This window comes from Tachypleus tridentatus, chromosome 13 (genome assembly GCF_004210375.1).
Source record: "Tachypleus tridentatus isolate NWPU-2018 chromosome 13, ASM421037v1, whole genome shotgun sequence".
Classification (NCBI taxonomy): Eukaryota; Metazoa; Arthropoda; class Merostomata; order Xiphosura; family Limulidae; genus Tachypleus; species Tachypleus tridentatus.
Window position 1 is genome coordinate 85803994 of NC_134837.1, and position 23932 is coordinate 85827925.

Consider the following 23932-nt stretch of genomic DNA (forward strand, 5'->3'; position numbering starts at 1 on the left):
CGGGCCAAAAATAAGGAAGGAGGAACGATAGAGATTAGGCTAAAATTCATTAGACAAATAAATTTTAGGTAAAATTATCGAACAAGTTAGTGCAAATACAGATTAACTGATAAAATTTTTCAATACAAAAGTAAAGAGAAGGCGAAAAGTAATATTAAGAAGCAGTTTAGTGTCTTAGAGAAGTTAGTTACGAGCCACAAAATGAATGCAGAGAAGAACTGGATGATAAATATAACCACGAACCAATCTATACCAGTCTAGTACATATCCTTTTATTATTTCTGTTAAGAATAATAACTTTTATCTACACTTACTTGTTGCTCATAATTAGCATAGTTGATTTACATTCTTGTCAATTATTTCGCAATGTGTAGTTTTTACTTTTGTCACGTTTTCTCATGTTTTATAATGATAGTGCTTTTATTTAGCACTTATTCTCCACGCTTATGCTAAAGCATTATTGTAATATGTTAAATCTGTCTGAATCACTGTATATGTAAAACAATGTATTCTGATGATAGACCGTGGAAAAGCGTTTTATAAAGAACAAAGTTTATCCACAGACACAAAACAATGAATTCTCTGTGTGTGTGTCTGTGTACTCAGGTTTGTAAACATATTCTAAAAACAAACAAACATGATGCATGACATATGCGACCCACGTATTTGGATCCAATATAGGGATTCAAACGGTGACTATACACTTTCGAATAATGTGGTAGAAGGGATATAGTTCTTCATTCTAATACTCAATCAAACTTTACATGCGAAAGATCTAGCAAAACCTAACATTATTCCAAGTGAGTATCTATTTAGTAAAATATGTTTAAAAATAAAATACCTCATAAGGAAACCAATAGCATTACAGTCTGCTGCAGTGATCATCAGTCTTTATAGAATAATGTGGTGCCCCAACAGATTTATTCATAAATCTAGCTGAAACCCAAAGATATCCGAAGTATGATCAGTAACTTAACACTTTTATGAATTATCAGAAGTCGTATGCGTAAACATTAGCATAAAAAGGTGCTAAACTACAAGTTGTGTAAAAAAGAAGACAAATTATAAGGTCTGATTTTACCATTTATAATTACGTATTAACTTGATGCTCTCGAGGCTTCCCCGGTTCATAACCTATACAAGAGACGACAAAAATCAAACACGTTACGCTCAAGGTCGATGTTTCTAAGAGAGAAATCTCCTTGTTCAAAAATCGATATCTTTAAAGTAGGTAGAAGGCCACGCCTTAAAATCTGGGGATTTTAGAGCAAGCACAGCACTGCGTGATGGACCTCACAAAAGACTTAAGATTGTAAAAATAAAACTGTTACGTACAGATAAGATTTTTGACAACTACATTATTGACGACCCCCTTCTCCCCCGGTGGCACAGTGGTAAGTCTGGAAGCTTATAATGGTAAATGGGTTTCTCTGTGGTAAGCACAACAAAAATGACCCATTGTGCTTAACAAAAAAACAAACACTCTTTAGATTAAGTCTTATATCGACAAAATATCTACACTTAAGTTATGATAAGAGTAAAAAAACTAGAAAGTAAAGTCTTATATGGATGACTAATAGTAAACTATTTGGAAAACTGAGTGCTATTTTCATTCAGTTTTGTTTCCTCCGATGCGCGGTGCACCATAATGACCGAAGTGTTCATGAAATTCTAGAATAATGTGATTTGCCCCCTTTTTTGTTTAAGCACAAAGTTTTATAATACACTGTCTGGACTCTACTCACCGCGGGTATCATAACCCGATCTTTAGCTCTATAAGCTATACCACTAAGTTACCGGGGGGGGGCTACTGTAATAGAATTAGTTTTTGAACATTTGTACGTTAGTATCGTAGTCAGTGGTTTCAAATTAAGCTTCGTCTATTGTAGTTAATCCCGGTAACTCCGAATCAGAATATGCTTAATTTGATAAAGTTATCATAGTTATACAGAAATGATCAGTTATATAGACCATATAAAACTATAGAACAGTTCTATAGACCATATAAATTTTATACTTTCAGAGCTCTTCCCTGAATCTAACAAAAACAAGTGACGAAACCTATATTATTTGAAAAACACTTTATCTACAAGACATATTTTATTCTTTAATAGATTGTTTAGGCAGAGTATTCATGATAAAATTTTGTAGAATGGATGGCCTCTGAAGACAAAAGACGGAAGACTTTCAAAACGTCGTCCTCTACACTTGTGTCTCCACAATAGACAGCTGCCGTCCATTCTACAAAGTTTCATCAAGGTATATTTTCTTTTCTAGAGTAAATGTCAACGCTGGGAAAGGCATAATTTGTGACGCACCAAATAAAATTATTCAGAAATTTTCTAAAGCCGCTGTAGGACAGTAATTCTCAGGTTTGATGTTAATGATTATGGTATATCACTTGGTCAAAATATTTTGAGTTCCCATCATTTATGGGAATCTCAAGATCCTCCCACCGTTTTATGAGTAAACAAGTAATAAAATGTTCTATATGAATACTGTACCATGCAGTTAATATAAATAGTAAAAGCAAAATGTTGTGGGCCGCAGTTTTCATTAAAATGGAGAATGTTAAAGACATGTCTGACATTATTGTGGCGCTCCAATCAACTGGAGCCTTAATATTAAAAACAAAAGAGTCGACTGGGAATGCAAACTTAACCGTCTCAAGAATTTATACGACGGGGCAAAAATCTCATCAAAATCCCCAAAAAAAGAAATATGGGCAGAAGAAACTGATGTGAACAAGAACAGATGGTGGTTATTAATGGCTGTGGAGAATAAAATGGGTTCATTTGTACATCAGTTGACAGATGACATGAATCTTGAATCAGAACAATCCATTTCGACAACGATGACGTATAGGGATCTGCGAGAAATAAATTGTGATAACCTTTTATCCTTTCGTAAACCACTGGTCTCAGTTGCCAACACAAAGACACGCCCACTTAGGTGCAAAAGACTATTGGGATAGGTTTGCTGACCTATAAAAATGTGTCATACAGCTTGACGAATTTCGATACATTTTATTCAACATTGACTGATGAATCAAAGTTTGGTAACAGCACCATGAGTTTTTGGAAGTCTCATGTATTACTTTACTGGACAAGCTTCTTGAGGTGAATTAATAATGTCGATTGCATTTTCATGACACCAAATGCGTTCTTTGAACTCTCTGAATGGTCAGTGTTACATTCTTCAAGCATCTAAATATATTAAGAGATAATTTTCATTTTCTTTCTTCATTTTTATCCTCATGATTTGGAATATTTTCAAGAATATAATACTACCATCTACTGTGATTAGTTTTGAAGAACAATAAGACGTTTGACAGTTCTTAGAGTTTTTTAAATAAATATTCAATGTACGAAATATAAAGAAAAATAAATGACGTTGGAAAAATAAGTTTAGTTCCTCACAAACCAAAGCATAGACGGGCATGAGAACCACAAAAAATATCATTAATGTTTGTGAAACTGGTTTCAGGTATCTTAAAAAATTACCTATTTTTAGTTTAAAGACCAGTCACATATGAACTGACAAGGTGGTTAAGGCACTCGGCGCGGATTCGAGTCCCTGTCACAGCAAACATGCTCACTCTTTCAGCTGTGTGGGCGTTATAATGTGTCGATCAATCCAACTATTCGTTGGTAAAGAGTAGCCCAAGAGTTGGCGGTGGGTGATGATGACTAGCTGCCTTCCATCTAGTGTTATATTTTCAAAATTAAGGACGGCTAGCGCAGATAGCCCTCGTGTAGCTTTGGGTGAAATCCAAAAACAAACAAATATATATGAACCCGTCAGGAAACAAAATCGTTTAGGTTTTGATACAGCTAGACTTGTATCTATAAAACAACAGACATGAGATGGTTTTAATTTAATAAATTTATTATAGGTACTTTTGTATGCTGCATGTCTTCTCCTTTATTACAGAACTTACAAAAAGCGAAACACGCTCAGTCTGTATTAACTGTTACCAATTCTTTTATTTGTTCCCCAACATTCTAACAGCTTTTGTCTACCTTTATTAGATTTGTTCGTTACAGATACAGTTATGCAATGTCATTATGTTAGAAAGAGCCTCGAAGAAATTATATATTTGTTTCTGTTTTTTTTTATTGTGCGTAATTCATAAATCGCCCACGAACTACAAAAATATACTTGTTGCGTTGACGGTGTTCATGAACTCGTGGGTGTTTATTGTAATTAACATGAGATAGTAAAACTACATTTGGAGAATATTTAAATATATTGTATATGTTCTCTAGAGCGTAACGTGGCTGAAACACGGTTGTATGTTTCATTTAGCTGATATTGATCAGTTTTTATGATCAAGAATCACAATGTAGCGAAAGATAGAATGAAATCTCTGAAAATGTCCACAGACAAGATTTATTTCAATTGAAAATAACATTGAAGTGGAGACGTGTCAGGATGGACATAAAAGTTTTATTTTTGTATAAATACACAAATATTTTTTATCACATCGTCTCCTGGTGTTTTATATTTTGAGACTGGAGGAAGAGGATTGTCCATTTTTATCATATAAAACAGGTTGAGTCATATTTTTTTCTAAAGTTTTAATTAACCCTAATTTTCAAATAATTAGCGTGATGTATAATGAAACTTATTATACGCAACGTTTCTGTAAATAAGGAAATTAATGTTATATTTGGTAAAAATAGTACCCTCGTGGTGAGTTTACTAGTAGTTATTCAGAATTACAACACAAAAATATTCCCGGCTCTGGACAGAGAGAAGATAGGCTGAAAACAACAACACATTACATGAATGAGAGGCTGGAAGATTTTTTTCACCGATAACTCACTTATAAAGCTTCTAACCCATCTATGTCTGTAAAATATGTTAAATAGAAGTAAATTAATACAAATTAAATCAATTAACTATTCAAGGCTTCGTTGAGAATAATAAAAATTTTATTTTTGAGGTTCCAGTCGATTCTCACTGACAATTACCAACTATTACCATTATCACCAACAGTTATATTACATTCACAGTTACCAGCAGCTATTATCATTATAATCAACAGTAATATTATACCTACAGCTACCTTTAGCTACTATTATCAGCAGTAATATTATACCTACAGCTACCTTTAGCTACTATTATCAGCAGTAATATTATACCTACAGTTACTATTAGCTACTATTATCAGCAGTAATATTATACCTACAGTTACTATTAGCTATTATTATCAGCAGTAATATTATACCTACAGTTACTATTAGCTACTATTATCAGCAGTAATATTATACCTACAGTTACTATTAGCTATTATTATCAGCAGTAATATTATACCTACAGTTACTGTTAGCTACTATTATCAGCAGTAATATTATACCTACAGTTACTATTAGCTATTATTATCAGCAGTAATATTATACCTACAGTTACTGTTAGCTACTATTATCAGCAGTAATATTATACCTACAGTTACTATTAGCTATTATTATCAGCAGTAATATTATACCTACAGTTACTGTTAGCTACTATTATCAGCAGTAATATTATACCTACAGTTACTATTAGCTATTATTATCAGCAGTAATATTATACCTACAGTTACTGATAGCTATTATTATCAGCAGTAATATTATACCTACAGTTACTGTTAGCTATTGTTATCAGCAGTAATATTATACCTACAGTTACTGTTAGCTATTATTATCAGCAGTAATATTATACCTACAGTTACTGTTAGCTATTGTTATCAGCAGTAATATTATACCTACAGTTACTGTTAGCTATTATTATCAGCAGTAATATTATACCTACAGTTACTGTTAGCTATTATTATCAGAAGTAATATTATACCTACAGTTACTGTTAGCTATTATTATCAGCAGTAATGTTATACCTACAGTTACTGTTAGCTATTATTATCAGCAGTAATGTTATACCTACAGTTACTGTTAGCTATTATTATCAGCAGTACTATTATACGTACAGTTACTGTTAGCTATTATTATCAGCAGTAATGTTATACCTACAGTTACTATTAGCTATTATTATCAGCAGTAATGTTATACCTACAGTTACTGTTAGCTATTATTATCAGCAGTACTATTATACGTACAGTTACTGTTAGCTATTATTATCAGCAGTACTATTATACGTACAGTTACTGTTAGCTATTATTATCAGCAGTACTATTATACGTACAGTTACTGTTAGCTATTATTATCAGCAGTAATGATATACCTACAACTACTATTAGCTATTATTATCAGCAGTAATGTTATACCTACAACTACTATTAGCTATTATTATCAGCAGTAATATTATACCTACAGTTTTTAGCAGCTATTACATTATCATCAAGAGTAATATTATACCTAATATAAGCACTAACTATTATCATTATTATTAACAGTTATATTATACCTTCAGCTGTTAATAATTTTTATATCACTATTATCAACAATAATGCTACCCCGATTGAATAGTTATTTATTTGATGGCAAACACCCAGATACACACCGCGGGTATCGAAATCTAGTCTTTATTGTTATATGTCTTACTGCTAAACCACCAGGGTGACTCTAACAGATAAGAGAGTCTGTATCTGTGAGTCTATTAATAAATCAATTATTTTCTCATTTCATATTCGTAATGTTCCTTTGAATGTACTATTAAACTTTAATATTTATACAGATGAATTCCAATATGTTAAACACCACCGGTTCGAGAATGAACTTTACATGATCATATAAGTAAACCTAAAACACATAATATACCTATTCAACAGCTAAAAGAGAAACATATACGAAGATAAAAATACTGTGCATGCCAATGAGAAAAGGTAACATTTTATCCAATGTAACACATTTTTATGGTTTCAACTGTGAAAGATAAAGAGCACCTTGAATTTAATATTTTTTTATATCACTAACCTTATTCATGTTGTCATATTCCGACTTCTGAATGAATGGTGACCATTATATATCGTAAAACAACCACGACTCAGATCGAACAACTTCCTGGCCTTCCCGAAAGTAGCATCCTACACTTCTCCAGAGAAGAATTCTTAACTCAGCTATGCTAGTTTGTTCATGGCTGCCATGTTACTCAGTAGCGATCGATAAAAGCGAGCTCGCGTGGTTGGAGCTGCCATGGTATCACATCCTGGTACACAAATACTGTCAAGCAGAGCGAATTACGAGACAACAATGGATGGTTTCTGAATGTAGAGGAAATATATCATTATTCGAGTTCTCATTTCTGCTACAGCATTGTTTAGAGAATATTATCCAAACTTCAGGTTCACGTATTTTATAAAACCTCTCGTCACCAAGGTAACGGCTAAAAATAAAAAAAATGCATATTTGAAAAATTTAGTTTCTTATGAAGATTTTGTTTGTTTTAGAATTTCGCACAAAGCTACTCGAGGGCTATCTGTGCTAGCCGTCCCTAATTGAGCAGTGTAAGACTAGAGGGAAGGCAGCTAGTCATTACCGCCCACCGCCAACTCTTGGGCTACTCTTTTACCAACGAATAGTGGGATTGACCGTCATATTATAACGCCCCCACGGCTGGGAGGGCGAGCATGTTTGGCGCGACTCGGGCGCGAACCCCGACCCTCAGATTACGAAGCGCACGCCTTAACGTGCTAGGCCATGCCGGGCCCCTCTTATGAAGATAAAAAATAAGTTCAAAACGTATTTTTTATTATAGGTAAACTAGCCTACGTATGAAGTAATCTGCAAAATTATTAGAAATGGATTTAAGAATTTTTGCCTATTCTGTCGTAAAGTTTTTATTTTAAACCAAACCTTACGCTCCAAGCGTAATAAAATAAGGAATCGTGTATCGTATAACAATCAAAATGTATCATGAATTTAAATTTTGAGCTTTTCAATTTCAGGAAATCATAATTGTACAACGAACTCGCTGCAATTTCAAAGCATTTCACAACTAAAGTATTCAAAGAATTGTTGATAACACTAACTTATCACAGCTTTAAAATTTGTTTTTGTGACGTTAAGCATAAACTACACAATGGACTAACTATGCACTGTCCACCACGGGTAACCAAACCCGATTTCTAGCGTTGTAAGTCAACAGAAATACCGCTGTGCTGTGGATGAAGCACAACTGTAAGTTGGATATTACTTTTTATATTTACTTTTCATTTATGAATAATCATATGAGAAGCAAAATAATTAATCCAGAAATAACCTTTTTCTTTACCTCAAAAGTAAATAAATTAACTTATTTCACGGGTATTGATTACACCACCTGGTGATAGCGAGTAATTGGGAAGCCAAATCCGCTAGTCAAAACCCAAACAATGAGGCAGAAGACTGAACACATCATAATGTCTCATCAACCAATAAGACAGAAGACTGAACGTATCGTAATGCTTCATCAACCAGTAAGACAAAAGACTGAACGTTTCACAATGCCTCATCAACCAATAAGACAGAAGCCTGAACGTATCGTAATGCTTCATCAACCAGTAAGACAAAAGACTGAACGTTTCACAATGCCTCATCAACCAATAAGACAGAAGACTGAACATATCATAATGCATCATCACCCAATAAGACAGAAGACTGAACGTATCATAATGCTTCATCAACCAATAAGACAGAAGACTGAACGTATCATAATTGCTCATCAACTAATAAGACAGAAGACTGAACGTATCATAATTGCTCATCAACTAATAAGACAAAAGACTGATGGTATCGTAATGCTTCATCAACCAGTAAGATAAAAGACTGAACATATCATAATACATCATCAACCAATAAAACAGAAGACTGAACGTGTTGTAATTCTTCATCAGCCAGTAAGACAAAAGACTAAACGTTTCACAATGCTTCAGCAACCAATAAGACAGAAGACTGAACATATCATAATGCCTCATCAACGAATCAGACAGAAGACTGAACATATCATAATGCCTCATCAACGAATCAGACAGAAGACTGAACATATCATAATGCCTCATCAACTTCATTTATTGAAAACGGTTGAGGTGAATGAGTCAAAGCTGAAACCAAAACGTCTTGTGTATGATGAACATGAAATCTTTTTCTCTTTTTTATATATACAGTAAAATGACATTGGTAACAAAATTACAACTTTGGATGATGAAACCTACTATTTACTTGTTAGTGTTCGAAATTCTTGCACACTAACTTTCAGATAGAGAAGTCGATATTATTATGGATTACCTCGTGAAAAATATTTTATGAACACATGGCCAGCACATTTAATGACATACATAATCCTGAGTATACAGTAACTACCAACTTTGAAAACATCGAATTGTGTTACGCTAAATGCACTCTAAATGACAAGTATGTATTTCATGCTTTTATAGGTGTAAACTTGTGGTACAAGAGCTATACCAAGAAAAGTGTTATTTCACACCCTTCTCCAAAAAAGTATTATTTCAAACCCTATTTTGCAAAATTAATGAGACGTGATGCTTGAAAAGTTTTGTTACAATATTAGCGTTACATTCTAACTAACTGAAAAATTAGTTGGTTTGGATTTAACATTAAAATATCACACCCTCTCTGTACGAGTCGTACATGGATAAATTAACAATTAACATTTTTGTTTTTTATTTTTCGCATACCACTTTCATGACTTTTATTCTGTATTCAAGACTCTACACATGTAGCAGCAGTTTGAACTTTTATTTGCTTTACACTTTTGAATTCTTATCCTGACAAGAGCGAGAAACATTTATTGGAATCACACTTTTTTTTTCTTGTTTGTTGAAGGGTATGCTTCTGTGTAAGAAAGTGAAAATGTCTGAATAATGAATATTGGTATTGCTTAATAAATTGCATATACATATAGAAGTGTTAATGTCTGTGTACTCTAGTGATTTCATGACAAACTATAAACGTATAAAGGATGACATTCTTTATGAATTTAATAGAAACTCAAAATACGAGTAAAACAACAAATGCTTCAGATACATTGTTAGAGGTTTTAACAATATAATTTTAATATTTTATCAGGCATAAGATATATTAAGTGTTTTAACAGGCATAAGATATATTAAGTGTTTTAACAAGGCATAAGATATATTAAGTGTTTTAACAAGGCATAAGATATATTAAGTGTTTTAACAAGGCATAAGATATTTTAATTCTCAAATTTTATTATATCAGAAATCTGAAGTGATATTAGGCTAAACCTCTTTCGTCAAGAAGAATTTATTCAAGCATATGTATATAATCAGTTATTATCTTACATCATTAGTTACCTATTTATATACATGATACTTGCTTGTTTGTTTTATAAAACAGAGCCACGTTGGACTATTTGCTATGTCCTCAGGGTGAATCGAACCATATACTTTAGCTTTGTAACTCCATGGATCTACCACTCTCCCACCGGGTTTTGTTTCTTTTGAATTTCGCGCAAAGCTGCACTAGGGCTATCTGCGCTAGCCGTCCCTAATTTAGCACTATAAGACTAGAGGGAAGGTACCTAATCAGCACCACCCACCGCCAACTTTTGGGCGACTATTTTACAGATGAATAGTGGGATTGACTGTCACTATATAACGTCCCCCACCGCTGAAAGGGCGAGCATGTTTAATATGACAGGGATTCGAACCCTCGACCCTCGGATTACGAGTCGAGGGCCTTAACCACCTGGCTATGCCGGACCTCTCTTACCGGGGAATATATGTGATACACAATTAAAATACAGTTCGTATTTGAAAACAATGCACTAAAGTTAGCGCTGATTTTGAATGCCAATTGTTAAATTCAGAGACAGAACAAAAAGTTAGGCAATTTTACAAAAAAAATCAAACTTTTTGGTTATGAAGTTGAATAAATGAGTGTTTTATTATTATTATAAAATATGGCTCACGTTAAGAACATTACAGAAAGATTCCGTCAGCTAATTACGTACATATGACATACAAACTCAAAGAAAATTATAGAAATTTATGAACATTTCTGTAAATCATCATTTAAGAAATTGAAATCATTGGGGTAGATTGTTTTATGCCTCAGTAATATCGGTATTATTGTTTATTTTGTTATTCATTTGCGATTTTGTTGTACCTAATATAATATCAGGTTGTTCAGAAATAAATGTCGTTTTTGAACTGCAAAGTTTGGAAAAGTATAAACCAGTGTTGTAGAACATGCTGTAATCAAAGTAAGCACCATTTGCTTCAACAAACTTCTGTCAACGTGTAACGATGCTGTTCATGCCCCTGCTGTAGAAATCAGAGATTCTGTGGTCAATGAACTCCCTGAAAGATTATTCTGAAACTGCCTAGTTTTGAAAGCATTTATTGTTCGAAAAGTTGTTAAGGTGCTTGAAAAAATGAAAATATGTAGAGAAAAGGTCTGGGAATAAGGTGGATGAGGCAGAATCTAGATTCCCAATTTGTTCAATTTTTGGAGCGTCATCCTTGACAGGTCTCATAACACCGCTTTTGTTGATCTTTAGTCAGTTCATGTAAAACCCACTTATCCAACGTTTTCATCTTTGCAATCGCACTCATGTGATTGGCAATGCTTGATTTGCTTGTGCCTAGCGTTTCGGAAAGGTCACATACTGTTGTGCGAGGGTCTGTCTCAACTGTTTTCCTTAATCCATTTTCATCTGAGGATGATTTCCTTCCACGATCTTCGTGGTCTTCAAGACTTTCATCTCCATGTCGAAACATTTGGAATTAATGCTCAACTGTACGTTCAGTATAGTGGGTGCGTTGTATGAGTGACTATCAGATACAATTCGTTTATTATAGCAGCCCAAAAGTTGGTGTTGTGTGTAGTAGACAAGTTACATTTCCTCTAGTTTATCACTTTAATATTGAGAACAGTTAGTTCTTGTATAACTGTGCCTAAATATCCGCAAAAACAATCTTACATCAGAAAAGCGTGAGCTGTCTTATTATCCATTAATAAAGAATAATTACTTGCTGTAAAACGTCATTCTCAGTATACTTATTTGAATAACATATGTATCTGTTTATAATGTAAAACACAGTCACTGAAAGCTAACTAAATAGAAAGCAAGAGTATAATTTTGTGAGTTTATATTATCTATGTGCACACAATGAAAATGTTTTGATAACATAATACAGTGGAGCGCCATTAAGCCGCGGACCAGTAAACCACGGAATCGCTTAAGCCGCTGTAGCAAGTCTTGTGAGCGATGTGAGGATTATCGCGGCTCACCGCTAATTTAAGAACGTGTAAAAACGGGCTTACGAATTTAATCCTGGCTTTATAACTTCAAGGGGATATTTAAAAAGGATTTGCTTTTATTTAGGAAATAAATAAAATATATTACAATAGAAATCGACCGTTAATCTACCTTATCCGCTCTCTATGTCAGCTTTATGGAGGCCGCCATTGTTACCAAATCACACCTCTCCATACATTAAAGTTAATCCGCGGTAAATCCGTGAAAAAAGTGATCAATAATTAAAGTATTATTTTTAATTCGATAATCCGATATTTTTAAGGAATTGTATAAATATTGGCCACAAACCCAATAGAAATCACTTCAGTTTCTGAATTAATAGTGAGCATATCATATTGACAGATTCCTACCCCATGAGTACCAAACGTGAACATGCATCGTATGACGTTCAGCGAAAGCTAAATGTCATAGAAAGGGGAAAAGCGAACCATCGCAATGCATTGGTCGTTTGTGTTAAAACGGCACTTGTCAATTGTATCTGAATAGTCTATACATTAATATTATAATGATCACGCAATGGCCCGGATGAGGCTCCTCGGCGGAGCTGTTGGCGGCTTCGGCTTTTCAGTCACAAAGGTTTAAGCCGCGGTTAAGCAGGTTGACCCCCAAATACAGCGGCTTAACGGCGCTCCACTGTAATTTTAACTTGAAACCACGCGTCACTTGCTTTCTTGGAATACAGTTATGTTATATTTGTAGTGGATTTACCGTTAGTATTTATTTTAACACTTACGTTTGTTACAGTTTGATGCATGAGACGTATATTGTTGGAGGCGTACAGCGCAAGTCTCACCTGTTCTCTAAATTTGTAGATTTTCGAGAGCGAGAATCAACAACATGTGGTTTACGAAAACACTAGTGTGTCTTCGAACATTGTTTAACGTTTGAGGACCTCCTGTGAGTATATAAAAGCAAATCATCACAAGACGCCAAGAAATAAAATATGTTTTTCAGTTACAATCAGTATAATATAAGCTTCGGAACTTATAATTGGGATTAGCGCTTATTAATCGGAAAACTACAGAATTTGACCAGGAATGTCTATAGATTTCGAATATTACAAACCGTTTAACTTCAGTGAATTACTTTGGGACCTTAGTATTTATATGAGTACAATATATATTATCGTAGGGAAACACTCACGTGTCAAGAATAGAGCTAGTTACAAGTGAAGTGTAGCTGTGTATTAGCATAAAGGTAATTTGTGTCTTCTTTGATAAAATATTCAGTTCCAGACCAGATAGAAGATGAAATATTGTTTGTAATTTTGTAAAATATTTGTATATAAATAATTATTTGTAGCAACCGTTATTGTATTGTTATTTATATATTAATACTTGTGTTAAGAAAGAAAATTATGTGTATCAATCTTGTTGGCAAGTATAATAAATTTGTTAGATATTAACATTTAATTAACTTCTAAACTGAAATTGAAATTTCTGGCTATTTGAAATCTTAATACGTAGTGTACTAGCGTACGAAACACAATAAATCGGAGACTTGTCTGAGATAAATTATAATACATATCATAGAACTGTGATACACGAATCTGTTTAAGGAATGCAGTTTGCATGGTTTTGAATTAACACAACGTTTTCTAGCTATCTTAACCTCTTACTTATATGACGAAACAGACGATTTAAAAATATATATATGCATACTTTCCGCTTGATGTATAGAACCAGATGCTTAATTTTCTTCCGAAGCTTAACACTAAGTGAAGTTGTTTAAAATGACATGTTTATTTGAGGTATATAGTCCTTCAGATCAGCAAGATGAATGAAATAATGTTCTGCAACAGGCTAAAATCAGATATTTCTAATCATAGCCTCAGATGGGAAGTTTTAAGTACTACAGAGCAGCACAAATAAATCATTTTGCCTCCAGTCCATGATTTTAGATACAATAGATGTTTATATAAACCAATAAGCTAGAAAATGACATATTGTGCTGCTAAAGCAGTTTTCCTGTATGAATATCTAGATGCATCTATAATCTATGGGAACCGGGGTGAAAGCTATTCCTCTTGCTGTGTGAATATTTAGATACACAAACAATTTATAGGAACCAGATTGAAAGCTGTTCCTCTAGCTGTATGAATATCTAGATGCACCTATAATCTATGGGAACCAGGTTGAAAGATGTTCCTCTTGCTGTATGAATATCTAGATACACCAACAATATGAAAGAACCCGGGTGAAAGTTGTTCTTCTCATTTAAGTACAATTAAAAACCATTTACATATAACTAATTTACAAAGCGAAATGTATTTAATATATAAAGCTTATCTTAGAGAGTCGTTCAATATTTTTAAAGATTCTTGCTAAACACGTAAAACGCCAGTCACCTAACAATATATATTAAAGTTTATCAAACACCTAATTTCCGGATATTTTAAATGTATGCTGTATTTCAGTTACAAACTTCACTTCAGTGATAACAGAAACTTTGTTTCGTTTTGTCAACTTCTGGGATAAGCTCATCAAGTCGAACAGCATAATATGATCGTCATTTTTATAATGTACTCACTGCTCCAAAGTGTAAAGAGTATTTGCTCATGTGATGACGGGTCGTGAATCACGGAACCTGAGACCCACAGTACTAATCAATGGGCAAATCTCGCTCTTATAACAGAAACTAACTGTAATCCAATGTTAGATAGATAAAGAGTATAATGAGCAACCAATATTCTTTTAACATTAATTTATTCTTGAAATCTGTGTTTCGCCAATTTCGAGGTTTAAATTCAAATTTGGATGATAAAAACTTTTTTTGTGTGTACCAGAGAGGATTAAAATAAACATATTACAATTCTGAAAAACTACTGTTCTAAGTTGAAGTCGAAGAAAGTTGAAACTTATTTGTAAGATCTATTCAACAAAACTACTGTTCTAAGTTGAAGTCGAAGGAAGTTGAAACTTATTTGTAAGATCTATTCAACAAAACTACTGTTCTAAGTTGAAGTCGAAGGAAGTTGAAACTTATTTGTAAGATCTATTCAACAAAACTACTGTTCTAAGTTGAAGTCGAAGGAAGTTGAAACTTATTTGTAAGATCTGTTCAACAAAACTACTGTTCTAAGTTGAAGTCGAAGGAAGTTGAAACTTATTTGTAAGATCTGTTCAACAAAACTACTGTTCTAAGTTGAAGTCGAAAAAAGTTGAAACTTATTTGTAAGATCTGTTCAACAAAACTACTGTTCTAAGTTGAAGTCGAAGGAAGTTGAAACTTATTTGTAAGATCTGTTCAACAAAACTACTGTTCTAAGTTGAAGTCGAAGGAAGTTGAAACTTATTTGTAAGATCTGTTCAACAAAACTACTGTTCTAAGTTGAAGTCGAAGGAAGTTGAAACTTATTTGTAAGATCTGTTCAACAAAACTACTGTTCTAAGTTGAAGTCGAAGGAAGTTGAAATTTATTTGTAAGATCTATTCAACAAAACTACTGTTCTAAATTGAAGTCGAAGGAAGTTGAAACTCATTTGTAAGATCTGTTCAACAAAACTACTGTTCTAAGTTGAAGTCGAAGGAAGTTGAAACTTATTTGTAAGATCTGTTCAACAAAACTACTGTTCTAAATTGAAGTCGAAGGAAGTTGAAACTCATTTGTAAGATCTGTTCAACAAAACTACTGTTCTAAGTTGAAGTCGAAGGAAGTTGAAACTTATTTGTAAGATCTGTTCAACAAAACTACTGTTCTAAGTTGAAGTCGAAGGAAGTTGAAACTTATTTGTAAGATCTGTTCGACAAAACTACTGTTCTAAGTTGAAGTCGAAGAAAGTTGAAACTTATTTGTAAGATCTGTTCAACAAAACTACTGTTCTAAGTTGAAGTCGAAGGAAGTTGAAACTTATTTGTAAGATCTGTTCGACAAAACTACTGTTCTAAGTTGAAGTCGAAGGAAGTTGAAACTTATTTGTAAGATCTGTTCGACAAAACTACTGTTCTATGTTGAAGTCGAAAGAAGTTGAAACTTATTTGTAAGATCTGTTCGACAAAACTACTGTTCTATGTTGAAGTCGAAAGAAGTTGAAACTTATTTGTAAGATCTGTTCAACATTCTTTTCATTCTTTTTTTCTGTGTGAATATCTACAAATTCTGCAGAATGAAGGTCAGTGTCTCTCAGTTCTTTCTTGTTTCTTTTCCTGTTATGTTCTTATGGACTATATTAATAACTTTTATAATTATGTGTTACCAAAAATAGCGATCATATTGAGTAAATTTGTCTTATTTTTAAGTGAAAGGACTTGAACGACAGGTGACGAAGAGTTTCTAACAGGACCGGATTCACTTACACTTCAAGTAATTGTTTCACGAAAAGATGCGATAAAATTAAAGGAATACATCCTGTGATAGCTTCATTTGTTTACACAATGTAAACATTTTCGTGTCTTTTGATGTTTCCAAACGGAAGTCTATCATGCATCGAAACAGGAAACGACAAAAAAAAATCGCTACTAATAAAGTGAATCACGTGTACTGAAGAGATAAGGAGCCTTTGATATTTCCATTTATATAATTATTGTATTAAATATAGTTGAGTATATTCTAGTAACAATGGCATTGCACCTACAAAAAAAGGCCTTTATTTTGTGATTAATAATGGACTAATTAAGATGAAAATAGGAAACAAATCTGAAACCTAGCGCGATTACGACAACAGTTGTTGGGCCAAAAGTTTAAGGGTTTTCTTTTTTCATTATTGTTAATTTCATAATAATTTAGAAAAAACCAAAAGCATAAGATTACCTAAAAATTTGTTTCTGAGGTTAAGCTTTATAAAGTTTAACGTTTCCGTATCATTCAAGTCATTTCATCACTTATTTTGACTATAAACAAATATGTGTGGAATGGCAGGTGGAGCTGTGACTTCAAATCTATAAAGCTAGTTTACTGCGTTGTTAGCGAAAATCTACATGAAAGGCTATATACGTTATTTTCATCTGGGGGAATCGAGGCCCAGATTTGAGCTTTGTAAGTCTGGAAGCTTACAGCCAACCTTATTGGGGAACCGTTTAATCACCTCAGTTTAAAATGAAAAGGATTAGTGGAGTTAATGTCAGCGAGGCTTCATTATTTAATTATAAAAGATAAATATGTTGTCAAGGTAACTTTTACTGGACAAATCTGGTGGCTTTGATCTGTAGTAACAATTTTAATCTTTGACTGTGGTTCGAAAATATCATCGTTTTATCGGAACCTTCTACTTAATGTTGGGAAAATCAGTTTTCCATAATTTTCAGGGCGAATTTCGACAACAGATATGGAACGAATGAGATTAAACGAACAGGATGTGTTTGTCAGTGACGTTTACATCTCATCCAAGCTTCTATTATCTCAGTGTGTTCTCAGGATTCGAATGCGATTTTCTAGATGCGTGTGTGTCTGGCTTTTATTTTAAGGTTCGTAGACTTATAACAACAATAAAACAAGTGGTGCTTTATTTTTCATTCTAGGCATACGGACGAGTTGAACCAAGAATAGCAATCTTAGAAAAATATGTATCCATTCCAGCTTATAGGTAGGGTTGATCCTAACATATCGTAATGTATATGGATATTTATTAATTTTCAAAGTTAAATAAGTTAATAACAGTACCAACACCTAGATGGGTTCTGGTTTGTTCTTGAATTTCGCGCAAAACTACTCGAGGGTTATCTGCGCTAGCCGTTCCTAATTTAGCAGTGTAAGACTAGAATGAAGGCAGCTAGTCATCACCACCTACCGCCAACACTTGGGCTACTCTTTTACCAACGAATAGTGGGATTGACGATCACATTATAACGCCCCCACGGCTGAATGGGCAAAAATGATTGATGCGACGGGGATTCGAACCCACCACCCTCAGATTACGAGTCGCACGACTTAACCCACCTGGCCATGCTGGGTTCTGATGGGTTGTACATGCAATTTACATAATTTTCTGGTCAAAATCTTAAGGCCAATGAACATAAAGCAAAAATATGTATCTTGCGTTGTTAGACTCAACTACTTTTTTGAGTAGAGCTTCGAAAGATGAAAATAAGAAAAGGGAAAATAAAAATAAAAAACTTTTTTAGCATTTAATAGGAGATATGTGAACACTATAAAATTAGCCTAATTACTAGCTGGTTATCTACGTAGTCCACCGAGGGGAATCGAACACCTGATTTTAGCGTTGTAAACTCTGTAGCCTTACCACTGTACTAGTGGGAGACTCTTTGGGGAATGTAAATTTTCTGTTGTTTTTTTTTGTAAATATCAACACGTCATAAAGCTTTATTTCCTTGATATTATATTATATTATCTTTCATTATATGCTTGGAGATTAATGATTTGTTTATAAGGACAAGGTGAGCAAAAGCGTCTGACTGACTAGTAGAGTCAGGGGTTCGACTCCTGCTCAGTCTCAGTTTTCACTTCTAAATTTATGATGATGCTCACCTACACTTGAATATACAGTGCTTCCCATATTACTTTATTATTAAATGATTCAAGTGCAGTCCGAACAAGTTTCTATTCATGTAAATAATGAAATAGTTAACCGGTTTTTCAATTAATGATTTATTGTAGATATTCCACACATATTCACATAGTTTTTATATCTGATGTGTAAGTATCAAGTTAAGCCTAACTTTTATAATTGTACTTGTTTATTAAATACAACCATCAGATGTGTTGATAAGTGTTACTACAGTGTTTTTAGAAAGTGTCATCTGTTACGTTTCTTTTAGTTTATAAAAAGTGTATTTATTCATCCATCTTCCCGCTCTTTCTTTGCACGCTCTGTAAACACTTCTAATTTATATTATTATAATACACCCACATCATTCCAGACAATCTCTTAGGCTTACTGGTAACAATTTTAAAGTGTTGTATACGCTTCCAGATAATGTTATAGTTTTTAGAACCTTTTCTTGACAATAGTTTTGCTCTATTGTACTCAGCATTTCAAGAACTGTAAACATTACAGGATTTTGAAGGCACTCAGCTAAAGGATTATTGTAACCTGCTGACGATACGTCTAGTTTTATGTCACTACTTCAAAGTATCAATCATTTAATGATTATACTCTTCTAATAAAAGTTTTATTGACAAGTTTTCAAATAAAGTCTACGCTATAAAAGTTTTGATATATTGAAATATATTATTAACAGTGATATGCCTGAATTTAAGGCATTGTAAGTTCATTTCAGCTTTATACTGTTGAGCTTGATAATGTTTAGAACGACTCAAATTTGAATTAATGTATGTCGAGATATTTGTTATATGGGGCGATGGTAAATGTATGACGCTTATATGTTTTGGACAATATTTTGTAAATGGCAGTCGACATTCGGGACCAGTGTGACTATACAACTGGTCATCACTGACATTAAATATTTGGGATCTGATAGTTGTAATAATTACGAAGTGGCTTTAAGTTCCTCATGCTGCTGTTGTTGTCATTATATAGCTGGAACTAATATCTTTAAAGACTAGGAAGAGGTTCATATTTTCTCATGATCGTTTTAAGGATGAGTCCCTCACTTCAAAACCTAGAGAAATAAAGAAACCTGTTGCAAGATCGTATATTTTGTTCACGGTATTTTTTATTTGTCCTGTAGGAATACTTCTGTACTCACATAACGGAAATAGTTTTTTAAAACGAAAAGTAAAAACCTATGAAAGTATGTATTGTGTAACTATTTGTTTGTTGTTTAGCAAATATATATACAATGAGTTATATGAGCTCTACCAAGTGCAGGTATCAAAACGCCATTGTTATAAATCATAAACTACCAGGCTTTCTGCTGAGCCACCGGGGGCATAAGGCAACTAAATTGAAATTATTATAATTTTTAGCATGTCTAACTTATATGTTTATGGCAAACTCGTTACCATGGTGACAATTCTCCAAATTCAAAACCAGTTCTGCTACCATAGTAACAACTATTGTCACTAGCAGCGGGCTATTAGAATGCTAAATAAAGAAACGTAATTAGCAATATATATATATAGTAATAAATATTGCGGTTTTAATGAATTGTTCTGAGAAATAAGTTTTCAAGTTTGGCTTTTATAGTGACTGTACTTTTAGAGTAACATTCATAACTGATTTATCTGCAGACATAAGAAAACATGTACATATACAACTTTACAGAGATCTGCGCGTGACATGTCCTCGAGAAACGCTTAAAGGCTTTGTAAGAGCATGTAAGTAAATAAATCAATCTACAAGTGGGTCCTCGAGGCTTGGAGGGTTGTGACAACACCACATGAGACTGCGCAGTAGTTTTTGCTCATGTTTGAGTATATTAACTTCAGCTTTATTCAGTAGTGTAGGAAGCAGGGGGGGGGGGTAAGTTCGCCTTTCTAGTAAAAAATGCATCGAAATTCGGTAAATTACTCGCAAGAAAAGCAGAAGAATTCGTTCATTTTACTCCATAACCTAAGAGCTTCCAAAGCCCTAGACACTGGCTGTGGCGTACATTACCCCACTTTGTTCGATCAAATATATTTTAAGCCCCCAATTTTAATTTGCCTCCTACACCTCTGTTATTTGTACATTTAAGGAGATGATGAAATGTTGTTCTTCTGACTTTTTTGCCCGTATGTTTGTCGTTAAGCACAAAGCTACACAATGGGCTATTTGTACCGTGCCCATCACAGGTATCGAAATCGTATTTTTAGCATTATAAATCCAGAAACTTACTGCTGAGCCACTGGCAGCTTTTTGTTTTTTCCGTTTTTTCTAATAAGAGTCATTCAGTATACCTCATCGGAAACTTACTCATATTAGTAACATAAATAAAGGTATGAGCACTTTAAAATAAACAAGCACTTCTCTTTCACAAGGCTCAGACTGATAACAGGCCCACTATGACCAGATGGTTAGTGCTCTAGACTACAATCTGAGAGACACGAGTTCAAATCACTGTTACCAAACATGCTCGCCCTTTCAGCCCTAGGAACTTTATACGTAATGGTCAAACCCACTATTTATTGGTAAAAGAGTAGTCCAAGTGGTAGGTGGTGATTACTAGACGCGTTCCCTCTAGTCTTATACTGCTGAATTAGGGATGGCTTGCGCAGATAGCCCTCGTGTAGCTTTGCGCGAAATTCAAAACAAACAAACATGCTTATAAACAAAGAGCTTGCTTTCGTTTTTTTTTTTTGTTTTTTGTTAACCAGATTTGTAGAACATAGAATTTTGCTACTGTTGCTGTAATTTGTGGGCCGAGCTTAATTCTACGTTGTTGTTTTTTTGAGGTCCTTTTGTGTGCCGAGTGTAAGGTTATGTGTCAAAAGCTCGGATTAATGTGCGAAATAAATATCTACATATTAAAATGGGCATATCATGTCATATCTATTTTTCAGTTAGTTTTACTAATTAAGATTAAGACGAAACTTATGCATGTTTTCACACGAAGGTATAAAAGAAATAAAACCATCGTTTCTTTCATATTACACAATAAATATTTGAATATACGACTGTCTCAAGTCTCAAAATACAACAGAAAATTGTTTTACTTAATAATTTTATTGTATGAAATAAAATAAATTACTGTAAGACTGGGAGCAGTGTATAAGACTATTTCTAGTCACATGGTGTTTGCCACTGAAGTTTTATACGTCATATCCGCTCTCCTATTAACTTTAACACGATATGTATGTTTGCCATTTATCTGTAGTACGTCATATCCGTTGTTCAATTAGTTTTAACAAGTTATATGTATTTGCCACTTAGCTGAAGTACGTCAGCTGTTTTTCTCACTTTTTTTATTACAAAACTGAAAAGCGGATATGACGTAGTGCAGCTCCACACGTCCGCTTTTCAATTTCAGAATAATAAAAAAACAAGAGTAGTTAGAACTCATAGATAACTGGCGCCTTTTTACATATAGATATATATCATTAAACATAGTTGAGATTTTTATTATTCGAGGACAATTTATGGTCGTTTGGAGTCGTTCAATAAACAACCCTCCAGTATTGGGATAGTATAGGTAAAGTTCTCTTAAACACATGAAACCCACCATGTTTTTTGAACGGCGTCCATCATATGATTGTCATAAAATAGAACACCATTCCTTAAACAAATACTGCGGATACACTTTTTATTACTCTTTATAGTTTAAATTATTTTCGGTGTATTCGTACAGTATTTTTAGTACAGTGTACTCTAGTTATTTGTATGAAGCACTAAATGAAATAAGATTACTGTTAATATAAAGTATAAGAAATAAAAACATTAAGTTAACATTAAATAAATGTATAGTTAATATAGAAGTACCAGAAAGTATTATATACATAAAATAAGGGTGGATTAAAATGTAAATAATTTTGTAATGAAAATATTAATGTTTTTAATAGTCTAATAATACATTTATCGACACAAAGGAAAGCTTGTGGATCGCGTCTTTTCAGGTTATATATAATTTTCTATTGCATATAGTGTGAATTTCAATTAAATCTAATTCAATGATTATTTCAAGGAATAAAAAAGCATATTTTGGCAACAATATATAACTACACTTTGTTTGTTTGTTTTTCTTATAGCAAAGCCACATAGGACTATCTGCTCAGCCCACCGAGGGGAATCGAACCCCTGATTTTAGCGTTGTAAATCCGGAGACATACCGCTGTACTAGCGTGGGGCTATAACTATATAGAAAAATTTGTAGCCTTTAAAATTTTTCATGATAGAATGGGAACAATTTTCTGAATATAGGTTTATTACGCTCAGACGTAACTAATGTTTGTTTGTTTTTGAATTACGCGCAAAGCTATTCGAGTGCTATCTGCGCTAGCCGTCCCTAATTTAGCAGTGTGAGACTAGAGAGAAGACAGCCAGTCATCATCACCTACCGCCAACTCCTGGGCTGCACTTTTACTAACGAATACTAGGATTGACCGTAACATTACAACGCTTTCACGGCTGAGAGGGCAAGCATATTTGGTGTGACGGGGATTCGAACCCGCGCTCCTCGGATAACCAGTCGAGTGCCTTGACCACCTGGCCATGACCGGCCCGTAACTAATGAAGTCATAAATTAACAAAGCAAATAGATTATGTGCTATTTTGTCATATATTTACAATGTAACAGCTAAGAGTTTAACGAAATGTTAAAGTTATCATATATTTATACATACTGATTTGTTTATGAATAATGTATTATAAAATTACGTATAATAAGGAACTAATGCAACGCTTTATTCAAAAATACATGTTTATGACTGCCAAAAGTTAGTCTCAAATCTCCTGAATTAACGATTGGTTTTAATGAGTAAGAAGTAACTTTTATTCCGTTTCTTGACGTCACTGAACATTATCTGGCCAACTGGCGTCGAAATTAGGAAACCCAAACTAGTCATCACCACCCATCGCCAACTCTTGGGCTACTCTTTTACCAACGAATAGTGGGATTGGCCGTCACATTATAACGCCCCCACGGATGAAAGGGCGAGCATGTTTGGCACGACGGGGATACGAACCCGCCACCCTCAGATTACGAGTCGCATGCCTTAACACGCTTGGCCATGCCGGGCCCAACACACAGTTACTCCATTGTGTAGCTTAATTCTACACAAATACTACTTAAGTATTCCTTTGTTGTTTATCAGCTGGTTAAATGAACAAGAAAATTTGTAAAAAAATGTCCGAACCTGAGTTAATGCTACCTTAATGATTTTAGGGGACCATATTTTGAGAAAAGTTTAAGAAATGTTAATTAGTTATAAATAGAAA

General features: G+C 33.7%; 1 protein-coding gene and 1 long non-coding RNA gene across 2 annotated transcripts in view; one reads left to right on the forward strand and one right to left on the reverse strand.

The window, feature by feature from the left end:
• Nucleotides 1-7113, reverse strand: part of LOC143236685 (uncharacterized) — a 33450-nt gene extending 26337 nt beyond the window's left edge. Inside the window, exon 1 of the mRNA XM_076475099.1 lies at nucleotides 6915-7113. The gene's annotated coding sequence lies outside the window, so the exon portion shown is untranslated. The remainder of the gene's footprint in view (nucleotides 1-6914) is intronic.
• LOC143236687 (uncharacterized) overlaps nucleotides 1-23932 on the forward strand; it is a 59872-nt gene that overhangs the window by 984 nt on the left and 34956 nt on the right. The window lies entirely within an intron of this gene.